This window comes from Myotis myotis, unplaced genomic scaffold (assembly GCF_014108235.1).
Source record: "Myotis myotis isolate mMyoMyo1 unplaced genomic scaffold, mMyoMyo1.p scaffold_m19_p_4, whole genome shotgun sequence".
NCBI lineage: Eukaryota > Metazoa > Chordata > Mammalia > Chiroptera > Vespertilionidae > Myotis > Myotis myotis.
In genome coordinates this window covers 52,227,310-52,240,291 of record NW_023416346.1, presented here as the reverse complement: position 1 = coordinate 52,240,291, position 12,982 = coordinate 52,227,310, and the positions used below count along the sequence as shown (strand labels likewise).

At 40.0% G+C, this 12,982-nt stretch overlaps 1 pseudogene; it reads right to left on the bottom strand.

Moving 5' to 3' along the window:
* Positions 1-892: 892 nt before the first annotated feature.
* Positions 893-1,512, bottom strand: LOC118653403 (annotated as a pseudogene).
* Positions 1,513-12,982: the final 11,470 nt, after the last annotated feature.

Genomic DNA, 12,982 nt, shown 5'->3' with positions numbered 1-12,982 from the left:
TGGGACCTTGCCAATATTCATAATTCAGCTTCTCAATAAATGCTTATTAAGTGTTTCTGTGTGCCAGTGTCTCCCATTACCTATTACAGTATTCAGTGCATGCTTATTAAATGAACATATGCATGAATTAGAGAATGAATATTGATATTATCACAATTGGATTGTGGTTGTGTAACAGCAGCCTCCCCTGTCATTCAAAGAGACAGACGTTTTCTCCGTCTTCACATAGCCTTTCTTCTGTGCATGGATGCAGAGACAGAAAGAGAGAGAGTGAGACTGAGCTCTCTGTTATTTCTTCTTTTTTTTAACTTTATCATTGTCATTTAAAGCTTGATTTTATAAATCACAAAAAGACATTAAGAGTTCTGTATCAGCAGAATTGAAACAAGAGAAATGGTGACAGATTTGAAAGTGTAAATTATATACATTAAAGTCAAGTAATTGGGGGTTTTCAATATGGAAATTATACAAATGAAATAAATGGCAAAAGGACCTGCTAGGAATACTGTTACTGTGGCTGATCAGTTACTTTAGAACTAAACAAAGATTTTGATATTCAGACTTCTTTTGCTGTTCCATATTCACCTAGACTCGGAGTCAGGCTACTTGACTGAAAGTTCTGATTTAGGAAGTCAAGTTTCCCATCTCCAGTTTCCACCTTCAAAGGAGTTGACATTCCAGTGTTGATGTGATCTGCTGGTTCCCTTTCGAACACTGTCAACCTTATGGAAATTATGTCAACCCTATGGAAAGTCAAACAGGCACCAACAAATGGACAATACGCACAGTTCAGTGAAGTACAATGCTAAGTTTTCCCCACCTCAAAAGTAATCAATGAAACAAAACAAGAACTACAGTTGATGTGGCCTCAGGACACACACTTGTGGCTCCTTCAGCCGTTGACGGGGATCTTGTAGGCCACCATGCTGTTCACCTTGTGGATGGTGGTTGTAAAAGAGCGCAGGCGGACCTGCTCAGAATTGGCAATGAGCTGCGGTCCAGAGTCTTCCCACTTCTCAGACACAACCAAGTTTTTGTCTGTATAGATCAGCAGGTCAAATGAAAAGGAATCTTCCAGCAGCAGCAGGAAGATCACCGTAGCGGTGATCTGTCTGATCACCGAGCGGTTCTCGTCCTGGATGGCTTTCTGAGACTTTTCTCTGGGTGCACTGTCATCTCTGGCCATCTTGTCACACTCAGTGTCAAACTGCCACCTCTCCAGGACCTCCCAGTTTTCAATATTCGAGATGACCACCACCAGCTTCTGCACAGAGCACTTGTACAGCCAGTCTTTCAGCTGCTCCACCACGTTGCTCAGGTACTTCATGAGCGCGGGGTCCGTGGTGACCAGCAAGGTGAGCCCGTACTTCTGCACGCGCGAGTGAAGGTTTCGGATAGATAAATGCCGCGCTGATACAAAATGCTGTTGATGCCAAATGAGAAGAACTCAGCCAAGATGTAGCCGCTGCTGCTCAGGGTGACGCCCTGCTCCCAGGACAGCTGCCACGCCATGGCTAGGCCTGCACCAGGCTTCCCCGGAGTCCCAGCAGCTCCCGCCACTCAGTTCAAATGTTGTTATCTCTTCTTTTAAAAAATAATTTTATTTTTAGAGAAAGAGAAAATGAGAGGGAGAGACTAAAACATTGATGTGAGAGTGCAGCATTGATCAGCTGCTTCTTGCATGCCCCCTACCATGGATCAAGTTCGCAACCCTGGCATGTGCCCTGCCCAAGAACCAAACCTGCAACCTTTTGGTTCATGGGACCATGCCTAACCAACTGAGCCACACCAGCCAGGGCTGTTATCTCTTTTTATAGTCTCATAAAGACACTAATCCTATCAGTTCAGGGCTGCACTTTTATGACCTCATTTAACCTTAATTATTTCCTTAGAAACCCCATCTTCAAATAAGCCACATCCAAGGTTAGGACTTCAACATATGAAGTTTGAGGGGACACAAACAGTCCATAACAAGCCATATCTAGGATCATAAAACAAATTGAAAAGAATTGAAATAATACAGAGCATTTTAAACATAATGTGATCAAACTAGATTTAGTAACAGAAAACCAATAAGAAAATCTTCAAAAAGTTAAACAACACATTTCTATATAATCCATAGGTGAATAAAGAAGTCTCAAAGGAAAATTTAAAATGCATAGAACTGAATAAATAAAACCACAACACATCAAAATGAGTGGCATGCAGGTAAAGCACTATAGAGAAGGAAATTTACAGAAATAAATGTTACAAAATAGACAGGAAAATTCTCAAATCAGTAATACAAGTTTCAGTAAATTAGAAAAAAAAAAACAGAAAACTAAACTCAAAGGAAACAGAAGGAAAGAAATAATAAAGAGCAGAAATCAATAAAACTGAAAATAAGAAAAGAATATCAATGAATGCAAAACTGGTTCTTCAAAAATCCAATACAGTTGACACACCTCTAGCAAGAATGACAAAAAAGAGAAAGGAGACAGAAATCACCAATATCAGGATTGAAAGGGGTCATTCGGCCATAAAGGATACTAAGAAAATATTTTGAACAACTTTATGCTCATAAATTCAACAACTTAGAAGAAATGCACCAATTCCTTAAATGCACAAACTACCAAAACTGAGCCAAGATGAAACAGTTAAACTAAGTAGTCCTATAATAATTAAAGAAATTGAACTTGGAATTGAAGAACGCCTGAAAAAGGATATTTTCAGGATCAGAAGATTTCACTAAGGAATTTTTCTACACATTCAAAGAATTAACAATTGTATACACTGTTTCTAGAAAACAGTAGAGAAGGGAACACTTTTCAACTTATTTTATGAGGCCATTATTACCTTAATATTAAAATTAGACTAAGAAAATACAGCAAAAAACACAGACTAATTCTGATGATCAAAGATATAAAGATCTTTAACAAATAATTAGGAAATAGAATGTAACAATGTAAAAATAATTATGCACCATGATCAAGTGAGATTTATTCCATATATGCAAGACTAGCCCAACATCCGAAAAATCTATAAACATGACATACTAAAGAACAAAAAATCAACCTATCTAATAAAAGGGTAATATGCAAATTAGCCATCACTCTGTCACAAAGATGGCGGTGCTCATAGCCCGAAGATGGTGGCGCCCTGTCCTCTCAGCCCCACCAGAGTTTCCCAGTCTTGGGGGGTGGCCACTGAGAGCGGGCATCATGAGCAGCCTGGCAGAATGTTTGATTCCTTGCCACAGTGATGAGGCAAGCATTCCACCCCAGTCATGGAGGGCCTCTGGGTAGCAGGCACGGAGAGGCCAGGAAGGGGGAGGGGAATGCTTGCATCGTTGCCCCAGCGATGAGGCAAATGTTCCGCAAATGGCCGCAGATGGGCCTCTCGGCTGCGGAGAGCCTCTGGGCAGTGGGTGCGGAGCAGCCAGGCCCTGCAGAGAGCTACTGGCACATGGATGCATGCGCAGGGCTATTAGTACAATTATATCATCTGCTGCAGAAAAATAAGATGACAAACTCAACACTTACTCATGATTTTAAAACTCTGTAAGTTAAGATGACAGAAAACCTTTCTCATCTTGATAAAGAGCATCCACAAACTTTGTTTCTTAAGGCTTCCCTAAAGTACCACAAACTGGGTGGTTTAAAACAATAGTAGTTTGTTATCTCATGGTTCTGGAGGCTAGACATCTCAAATCAAGTGTCAGCATACAAATGTCGATACCAGTTTTATTCCTAATATCCCCAAACTAGAAACAATTCAGATATTCTTCAAAAGGTAGATGGTTAAATGAACTGTGTTGCATCCTTACCATAGAATAGTACTCAGCAATAAAAATAAACTAACTATTGATACATGCTGGATGAAAAAGGCTAATTCACTAAGGTTACATATGATATGATTCCATTTATATAATACTAGAGGCCCAGTGCATGAAATTAGTGCATGGTAGAGGGGGGTCCCTCAGCTTGGCCTGCACCCTCTTGCAATCCAGGACCCCTTGGGGGATGTACAACTGCCAGTTTAGGCCCAATCCCACAGGAACCCCTGCGGGATCGGACATCTCTCTCTCAATCCAGGACTGCTAGCTCCTAACTGCTCACCTGCCTGCCTGCCTGATTGCCCCTAACCACTCTGCATGTTTGCCTGGTCACCCCTAACCACTCTGCCTGCCTGCCTGATTTCCCTAAATTGCTTGCCCACCGGCCTGACCGCCCTTAACCACCTCTGCTTTAGCCCCCACTGAGGCGGTTTCATCCAGAAGGATGTCCGCAAGGACTTCCAGAAGGTCATTCGGCTCTCTGGTCTAATTAGCGCATTATGGTTTTATTATTATAGATGCTTAAAATTATCCCAAAGTTTGATTAAAAAGAAAGGGCTCTGGCTGGATAGCTCAGTTGTTTGGAGTGTCATCCAGTACACCTAAAGGTTGCATGTTTGATTCCCAGTCAGGGTTTCGGGTTCCCTAGTCAAGGTGTGTAAGGGAGGCAACTGATCCATGTTTCTCTCTCATATCAATGTTTCTCTCTCTCCCATCCTCTCTCTAAAAAAAATCAATAAAAACATATACTTGGGTGAAGATCAAAACAAAAACAAAAGAAAAAGCAAAACAGTGTTATCTTGTAAAGAGTTGTAAACTGGTTAAATCTCTTAGAAATAATTTTAAAAATTTGAAGAACACATATGCATAACCCATGGACATAGAAAACTGTGGTGGTGGCCAGAGGGAAGGGAGGTAGAGGCTGAGTGAAGGAAGGGGCAGAAATGAGGACATCTGTAATAGTGTCAACAATAAAAATAAATAAAAAATTCATAAGAGGGACACCATCTAATAATGCTGCATGTTTTGCAGGCAGAAAAATGAGAAGCAGAATTTTGAGAGGTGCTATATGGTTAGTAGCTGTAATAGTCAACTGTGCATTAGAGGGAAAAAATAGAAATGGGGATAGCAACAGGAATAGTATTTTCTTTTTTTGAAAGCAGTGTTGAATTTACTTCCTAAAGTTATAATAAGTAATTTTACTGATATGTTGCTTTTGTATTTATCTGATGAAGTAATACTGCCAGATGAGTAAGCTACCAGAAAGATGTGGATTTCTAAATTGTGAAGGATTTCACAATCTGTGTTGGTACTCTCTGGTTTGGTAAATTAGTCTTCTTTGGGGGCTGTGATTCCTGCCCAATTAAAAACCCTTCAGTATGGGGTGGAAATCTTTCCTCTTCAGGGAAATTTTTCAGAAAAACAAATTGCAAAGGCCAAAAAGCTGGCAGCATTTTTTATCTTGATAGAGATTATTTTAATTCTTCAGAATATTTTGTTTTACAAAGTGTATCAGAGAGTGTCAGTTCTATTCTGATAGAGGCATCACTGGATTTGGGGCAGGGGTGAAGGAGCCTCGGAAGAAAAGGGGGACATGTTTGACCTCCATAACATCTGAAACATAAATGCTGAACGTTTTTTTCTCTCTCTTCAACATATCATGCTTATTTCAGGACTTTACCTTGTGATATTTATTCTGTCAGGTGGCTAATTATGGAAGTAAATCCCCCAAAGAAAATTGTTTTGTTTCTTTGTTTTGGTGAATGTAGGTCATCTTGAAAATCTTCCAGTTTTGTTTTGGCAACATGTTATGCCTTTAAGCTGCTGTTCTATTTTACCCTTGAGTTTCTTCAAAAAGTTGAGTAAATGGCACTTGAATGTATATCATTTACCATCATGTCTTGAATTCTGTCTGCCTGTTTATGATATAATGTCTCTGACTTTGCTATTTCAAGTTTCATTTAGATTCAGGATTCTTCTTTGTGGTTTGCTTGCTAAAGAAAAAAAAAAACACCTAACTTTGTGACTCTGCTGCCACTCTTTCATGCCTGAGTATGAATTTTGCATGATCATAAAGTGACCCCACTGATTCTCTCATTCATTTCCTGCTTTTGATGCCTTTAAAACGCTTTTAATTTAAGAATTCCCTTTAAAGTGATCCTTGAAATTATTTTAATAATTATTTTTACTTCACCAGCCAGCTACACATTTAGAGATCCCCTGCTTTCTTCATGGTAGGAAGGTGTTTTGTTGTTTTTTTTTCATTTTTGAAAAATATACTTTCCCTTATCCCTACTACCTCCTCAAGTCTCTTTTATTTTGTCATATAGCCATAGAGATCTTAGAATTTTGTAATTGCTAAATTATTTTTATGCACTTCAAATCTTTTTGGTCTTCTGTTTTACTGAAATATAATTGACATGAAACATAGTGTAAGTTTAAAATATATAATATATTGATTTGATGCATTAGGATTTCAGTATGATTGCCATTGTAGAGTTAGCTAACACCTCTATCACATCACAAAACTATCATTTCTTCTAGTGATGGGAACAACTGAGATCTATTAGGAACTTTGATGTTTATAATTGTTTTGTTGTTTATAATCACTGAACTGTGTATTAGATCTCCACTACTTGTTTTTTTTTTAATATATTTTTTATTGATTAAGATATTACATATGTGTCCTTGTCCCCACGTTACCCTCTACCCCCCACCCCCCCCACCCCCGCTCATGCCCTCACCCCCCCGTTGTCCATGTCCATTGATTAGGCCTATATGCTTGCATATAAGTCCTTTGGTTGATCTTTCCCCCTTACCCCCACCCTCCCCTACCTTCCCTCCAAGTCCCGACAGTCCAATCAATGCCTCTCCGTCTCTGGATCAGTCCTTGTTCATCAGCTTATGTTGTTCATTATATTCCACAAATGAGTGAGATCATGTGGTATTTATCCGCTCTCAAGTTCCATCCATGCTGTGGCAAATGGTAAGAGTTCCTTTTTCTTCTTCCTCTTCTTAAAGAATACCTTTCAGCATTTCATATAATGCTGGTTTGGTGGTGATGAACTCCTTTAGCTTTTTCTTATCCGTGAAGCTCTTTATCTGACCTTCTATTCTGAATGATAGTTTTGCTGGATAAAGTAATCTTGGTTGCAGGTTCTTGCTATTCATCACTTTGAATATTTCTTGCCAGTCTCTTCTGGCCTGCATGGTTTCTGTTGAGAAATCAGCTGACAGTCGTATGGGTACTCCCTTGTAGGTAACTGACTGTCTTTCTCTTGCTGCTTTTAAGATTCTCTCTTTATCTTTTGCTCTTGGCATTTTAATTATGATGTGTCTTGGTGTGGTCCTCCTTGGATTCCTTTTGTTTGGGGTTCTCTGCGCTTCCTGGACTTGTAAGTCCATTTCTTTCACCAGGTAGGGGAAGTTTTCTGTCATTATTTCTTCAAAAAGGTTTTCAATATCTTGCCCTCTCTCTCCTTCTGGTACCCCTATAATTCTGATGTTGGTACGCTTGAAGTTGTCCCAGAGGTTCCTTACACTATCTTCATATTTTTGGAATCTCTTTTCTTTTTTCTTTTTCGGTTGGGTATTTTTTGTTTCTTTGTATTTCAAATATTTGACTTGATTCTTGGGATCCTCTTTTCTGCTGCTGGATCTCTGTAAATTATTCTTTATTTCAGTCAGTGTATGCTTAATTTCTAGTTGGTCCTTTTTCATGTCCTCCATGGTCTCACTATACTTATTGAGGGATTCATTAAATTTATCGGCGGTTTCCATAAAATTCTTGAAAAACCTTATAAACGTGGCCTTGAACTCTATATCCAATCGTTTGCTTTCCTCCATTTCTGCCATTTGTGACCTGTTTCTTTGTCTCCGCATTTTGGCAGCTTCCCTGTGTTGATAGAGTGGCCCTGTGCGCCAGGTGTCCTGTAGGGCCCAGTAGCTCAGCCTCCCCAGTTACCTGGGGTGGACACTCTTGGTGCACTCTTGGTGCCTTGGTTGTTGTAGAATCACTGGGAGGAATTGACCTCCAGGCCAATTGGCTGTGAGAATCAGCTGTGTCTAAAGTGGGAGAACTTCTGTGCTCAAGACACCCTTCTGGGGCAAGACTTGCTTCAGTGGGGCTTTGGTGCTCACTGAGTCTGCTCCCTGAGTATGTCCCTTATGGATCTGAGGAGTTGCAGTCTGGATGGACCCCCTCTGACCACTGGGTACAGTGGCTCCTGGATCTAAGGAGGTGCTAACTCAGCCTCTGCCTGAGGCCACACAGCAGGAGCCACGAAGAGGCTCAGCTGTGAAGCAATGCAAGCCACTGCGGGGCCTTGGGCCTTCTCTTGGAAGTTCAGGGTCTGCCTGGTTCGGCTGCAGTTAGGTACATTCACATGCAAAAGCCTCTGCCGCAGCCTGGGTGGGGCGGGGTCTCAGGGAGTCAGAGGGCGGAGAAAGCAGCCATGGCCGATTCTCCGCCCGGAGTCGCGCGTCTCAGTGTCCCGGTAACGGCTGCAAGCACCTCTGAGGGAAAGCCGCCCTCAAGTTCGCTCGCTGCCGGACAGACCAGTCTCTCCCCGTATGAGTCCTGGGTCCCCAGAGACTTCCCGGAACCGGAGTTCAGAGCAGTCAGGAGCTTGTGACTCAAAAAGTCAGCCGCGTCCTCAGGTGCTACCCCCTTTCCTCGCGCACGCGCGCCGCCGTACCTCTGCACTTCACCTCCGCAGTGCCTCTGGCTCTCAGCGTGCTTTTCTTTCCTTCTAGTTGTAGAATTTACACTCAGCCAGGCTTCCTGTTGTTCTGGATGATGTTTGCTCAGTCCTTTGCAGTAATTTTCAATTGTTGTGTGAGGCGACAATTTCCCGGTGTTTACCTATGCCGCCATCTTAGTTGCTCCCCTACTTGTTTATCTATTAGTTGCAAGTATATACTCTGAAACAATAGTTCTCCCATTCCCCTACCCCTAACCCCTGGTTCCCACTATTCCACTCTCTTTTTTTTCCAGTTCATTTTTTAGATATTCAATGTAAGTGGGATCATACAGTGTTTTGTTTTTCTGTTTGACTTATCTCACTTAGCATAATGGCCTCAAGTTTCATCCACATTGTTGCAAATGACAAGATTTCTTTTTTTCTTATTGTTGAATCATATTTAATTGTATATTTATACAATATTCTTTACCAATTCTTCAAATGATGGACACATAAGTTATTAACATATCTTGCCTATTGTGAATAATGCTGCAATAAACATGAGAGTACATCTATCCCTTTGATAACCTGTCTTCAATTTCTTTAAATATTTACCCAGAAATGGAATATCTGGACATGCATGGAAGGTCCAATTTTAACTCTTTGAAGAACTTCCATACTGTTCTCCATAGTGACTCAACCAGTATACAATCTCACCAATACGGCACAATGGTTATCTTTTCTCCACATCCTTGTTAATATTTGTATCATTTATCTTCTTAATGAAGAAGACATTCTTGTAGGAGTAGAGTAATATATGACTGATTTGCATTTTCTTTTTTTTCATTTAATCTTTATTGTTGAAAATATTACATAGGTCCTCCTTTTACCCAATTAACCCCTTCGAGCCCACTTGCATCCTCTCCCTAGCCCCCCAGGCCCTCATCACGCCATTGTCTGTGTCCAGGGGTTAGGCATTCAAGTTCATTGGTTGATCTCTTACCACACAGCCTCCCCTGCCTTCCCTCTGAGGTTCAACAGTCTGTTCATGCTTCTATGACTCTGGATGTATTTTTCATCATCAGTTTATTTGGTTCATTAGATTCCACAGACTACTATGAGTGCAATCATGTGATACTTATCTTTCTCTGATTTGCTTATTTTGCTTAGCATAATGCTGTTCAGGTCCATCTATGCTGTTGCAAATGGTAAGAGTTCTTTCTTTTTTATTGCCACATAGTATTCCATTTAAATGTACCATGGATTTTTTTTTTTTTTTTTTTTTTTTTTTAATATATTTTTATTGATTAAGATATTACATATGTGCCCTTGTCCCCACGTTACCCTCTACCCCCCACGCCCCCCACCCCCGCTCATGCCCTCACCCCCCCCCCGTTGTCCATGTCCATTGGTTAGGCCTATATGCTTGCATATAAGTCCTTTGGTTGATCTTTCCCCCTTACCCCCACCCTCCCCTACCTTCCCTCCAAGTCCCGACAGTCCAATCAATGCCTCTCCGTCTCTGGATCAGTCCTTGTTCATCAGCTTATGTTGTTCATTATATTCCACAAATGAGTGAGATCCTGTGGTATTTATCCGCTCTCAAGTTCCATCCATGCTGTGGCAAATGGTAAGAGTTCCTTTTTCTTCTTCCTCTTCTTAAAGAATACCTTTCAGCATTTCATATAATGCTGGTTTGGTGGTGATGAACTCCTTTAGCTTTTTCTTATCCGTGAAGCTCTTTATCTGACCTTCTATTCTGAATGATAGCTTTGCTGGATAAAGTAATCTTGGTTGCAGGTTCTTGCTATTCATCACTTTGAATATTTCTTGCCACTCTCTTCTGGCCTGCATGGTTTCTGTTGAGAAATCAGCTGACAGTCGTATGGGTACTCCCTTGTAGGTAACTGACTGTCTTTCTCTTGCTGCTTTTAAGATTCTCTCTTTATCTTTTGCTCTTGGCATTTTAATTATGATGTGTCTTGGTGTGGTCCTCCTTGGATTCCTTTTGTTTGGCGTTCTCTGCGCTTCCTGGACTTGTAAGTCCATTTCTTTCACCATGTACCATGGATTTTTATCCACTCATCTGCTGATGGGCACTTAGGCTGTTTTCAAGTCTTAGCTATTGTAAATTGTGCTGCTATGAGCATAGGGGTGCATATATTATTTCTGATGAATGTTTCAGGTTTCTTAGGATATATTTCTAGAAGTGGAATGACTGGCTCAAATGGGAGTTCCATTTTTATTTTCTTGCGGAAACTCCATACTGTTTTCCAGAGTGGCTGCACCAGTGTGCATTCCCACCAGCAGTGTATTAAGGTTCCCTTTCTCCACAACCTTGCCAACACTTGTCGTTGGATGATTTGTTGATGATACCTCATTGCCATTTTGATTTGCATCTCTGGGATGATTAGTGACTTTGAGCATTTTTTCATATGTCTTGGCCTTCTGTATATTCGCTTTGGAGAAGTGTCTATTTAGGGCCTTTGCCCATTTTTAAATTGGATTGTTTGTCTTCTTTTTGTTAAGTTGTATGAGTTCCCTATATATTTTGGAGATTAACCCCTTATCAGATGTATCATTGGCAAATATGTTCTCCCATTTAGTGGTCTCTCTTATTATTTTGATAATGGTTTCTTCTGTGCAGAAGCTTTTTATTTTCATGTAAATAAAAATATTTGTTTATTTTCACCTTAGTTTCCATTGTCCTAGGAGATGTACTGGTAAACATATTGCTATGAGAGATGTCTGAGATTTTGGTGTCTATGGTTTCTTCTAGTACTTTTATGGTTTCCTATCTTACATTAAGGTCTTTTATCCATTTTGAGTTTATTGTTGTTTATGGTGTAAGTTGGTAATCTAGTTTCATTTTTTCACATGTAGCTGTCCAATTTCCCAACATCACTTATTGAAGACACTGTCTCTGCTCAAATGTATGCTCTTGCCTCTTTTGTCAAATATTAATTGAACATAGTGGCTAAAGTCGATTTCTGGGTTCTCTGATCTATTCCATTGATCTATATGCTTGTTCTTGTGCCAGTACCAAGCTTTTGAGTACAGTGGCTTTGTAGTATAAGTTGATATCTGGTATTGTGATTCCTCCAACTTCGTTCTTCTTTCTCAAGATTGCTGCAGCTATTTGGTGTCTCTTTTGATTCCATATACATCTTTGGAGTGTTTGTTCTAGGTCTATGAAATATGCCATTGGTACTTTAAAAGGAATTGCATTGAGTCTATAGATTGCTTTGGGTAGCATGAATACTTTAATGATGTTGATTCTACCAATCCATGAACACAATATATTCTTCCACTTATTTATATCTTCCTCTATCACTTTTCAAATGTCCTGTAGTTGTCTGAATACAGGTCTTTTATCTCCTTGGTCAAGTTTACTCCTAAGTATCTTAATTTTCTTTTGCAATGGCAAATGGGGTTTTCTCTTAGTTTTTCTTTCTGAGAGTTCACTATTGGTGTGAAAAAGTGCTATGAATTTTTGGCTGTTAATTTTTTGTGTCCTGCTACATTTCCGAATTCATTTATTAAGGTTTTTCTACGTACAGTATCATGTCATCTATGAATAATGAGAGTTTTACTTCCTTTTTTCCAATTTGGATGCCTTTTATTTAATTAATTAATTAATTAATTTTAATATATTTTTATTGATTTCAGGGAGGAAGGGAGAGGGAGAGAGCGATGGAAACATCAATGATGAGAGAGAATCATTGACTGGCTGCCTCTTGTATGCCCCCTACTGGGGATCGAGCCTGCAACCCAAGCATGTGCCCTTGACAGGAATCGAACACGGGACCCTTCAGTCAGCAGGATGATGCTCTATCCACTGAACAAACCAGTTGGGGCTGGATGCCTTTTAGATCTTCCTCTTGTCTGATCATTATAGCTAGGACTTTCAGAACTATGTTGAAAAAGAGTAGTGAAATGGGGCATCTCTGTCTTGTTCCTGTCCTTAGGGGAAATGGTTTTAGTTTTTGCCCATTGAGTATAATGTTGGTTGTAGGTTTGTCACATATGGCCTTTATTATTGTGAGGTATGTTCCCTTTATTCCCACTTCACTGAGAATTTTTATCATAAAAGGGTGTTGGATTTTGTCATGCATTTTCTGCATCAATTGATATGATCATGTGATTTTTGGTTTGCAATCTGTTTATGTGCTGTATCACATTTATTGATTTGCAAATATTATACCTGCCTTGCATCCCTGGAGCAAATCCCACTTGGTCATGATGTATGATCTTTTTATTACATTGCTGGATCCAGTTTGCTAAAATGTTGATGAGGATTTTAGTGTCTGTTCATCAGGGATATTAGCCTGTACTCTTTCTTTGTCGTGTCTTTATCTGGTTTTGGAACTAGGGTGATGGTGACTTCATAGAGTTTGGAAGTGTTCCTTCCTCTTGAATTTTTTGGAGTAGTTTGACGAATAGAGATGTTAGTTCTTCTTAGAATATTTGGTAAAACTCCCCTGTT